The 1,870-nt window shown below is 34.8% G+C and overlaps 1 long non-coding RNA gene across 1 annotated transcript; it reads left to right on the forward strand.

Annotated features, from left to right (window-relative positions):
• Positions 1–505: 505 nt before the first annotated feature.
• On the forward strand, positions 506–1,324 carry LOC141089025 (uncharacterized). The gene is made up of 3 exons (XR_012232145.1): positions 506–663; positions 879–950; positions 1,093–1,324. It is a non-coding gene; the product is annotated as an uncharacterized lncRNA (long non-coding RNA).
• Positions 1,325–1,870: the final 546 nt, after the last annotated feature.

Below are 1,870 nucleotides of genomic sequence, written 5' to 3' on the forward strand. Positions count from 1 at the left end.
CTTTACAATCACTTTCATTTTATAATGAACAAAAATGGAAATGATTGTATCCAGTTGTTTTAGTACAAGGAGCGTAGTTATTATCATCAAGAAGCACGCTCATAACTAATCATTCTGGTAAAAAAAATTAAATGGACTAATTGATTATTCACTAGACAAAATATGAAAATATGCATTTTTTATTGTGATCTGTATTATTATTTCAATGTATGTAAACTAGAATTATCAACTGTTTAATGTTTATGGCAGTTTCACCACCCAATTGGGAATAAATGCTAGTATATACTATTCCAACAAATTATTCCAATGTAAGTTTCTTATGTGTCTGTAGAATAAGATTAGCTTGATATATACCCAAAGAGTGAATACTTTACCAGTACACCATTTGTCCTTTGTCTTGACTTTAAAAGCACCGTATGACTATATTTCATAATATATTTGTACTTGTACAATTCAAGCTTTATTTCTCTGTTTGTTAAAAACTGCGATGACTATTAACCAGAGATGCGTCAAAAGTGGCTTTGTCTGATTGAATCAGAATTGCTTTTAACAAATAGATGAAAAAGCTTGGATTATTTTACTCAACACAGATGCTGACTTCTTCCTAAACCAAGTTCTTCTTCTGTACCCAGTTGTATTGCCATACTGCCGGAAAAATGTTGGGTGAGCTGGCCTTTTTTGATTTACTTATGTATCTATCTTTCATTCTGTTACCTTTTATAAACTTTATTGGTGGTACTTTTTATTTTGTTACAATGCTATGCTATGACTAATGGTCATATTGGCCTGAGATGCGTCAGAAGGGGCTTTGTCTGATTGAATCAAGATAGCTTTTAATTAATAGATGAAAAAAGGTTGAATTATTTTACTCAACACAGATGCTGGCTTCTTCCTAAACCAAGTTGTTCTTCTGTACCCAGTGTACTGCCATACTGCCGGAACATTGTTGGGTGAGCTGACCTTTTTCTATTTACTTATATATCTATTATCTTCCTTTCTCTCATGTTTTTATAAACTTTATTGGTGGTGATTTTAATTTTGTTACATTTGTAACATGCATTCTATTTTGTCTTTTTTTTCTTTTCTCTACAGAGATAAAATACCAGAAAAAGACAGCATAATGAAAGCAAGATGCATTTAGAAAATAGACAAGCAAGAAAAAGGCACCGAAATGCCACAAACGAAGACACACTGGGCAGATTTATTCAAAGCTGCCTAAAAAGATAACCCGTTTTTGTTGCCTGCAGCAAGCAATCACAGTGCCCGTATCATTTTAGAAAAGTCATTTAAAAAATGAAAGGCAACCTCTGATGCTTTAGGACGTGGTCAGTTGGGTTGCCCACAGCATTTTTTACACTTTTTTTCTTTCAAAACTGTTGTGATTATGTGTAGCTGTTACGTTTTTTTTTATAAAATATTGCAAAATATAGCTACACAGAGATTAATGAATGCCATTATATAGAGTTGTTTAAAATCAGTGTAGTGTCATGGTACTAGCGTGTTGGCGTGTTGGCTCCCTCATTACTCGGTTACTGCTGATTAATGGCTGACGCTCTTAAACTGGTGTAAATTTTTATGTGAAGATGAGAGCATCACAACTATGTCAGATCAATAAGTGGTTGTTATCTCCTCTGTACTTATATTATGTCCAATACACATGCATGTGAACCAAAGGCCGGGTCTCTCATGGTCTGTATTTGTTCTTTAAAGGGAATCTGTCACCCCATTTTTGCTCTATGAGATGCGGCCACCGCCATCAGGGGCTTATCTACAACATTCTGTAATGCTGTAGATAAGCCCCCGATGTAACCTGAAAGACAAGAAAAACAAGTTAGATTATACTCACCGGGGAACGCGGTCGGGTGCGGTG

This window comes from Dendrobates tinctorius, unplaced genomic scaffold, assembly GCF_039654945.1.
Source record: "Dendrobates tinctorius isolate UK_male_01 unplaced genomic scaffold, ASM3965494v1 ptg000043l, whole genome shotgun sequence".
NCBI classification, from domain to species: domain Eukaryota; kingdom Metazoa; phylum Chordata; class Amphibia; order Anura; family Dendrobatidae; genus Dendrobates; species Dendrobates tinctorius.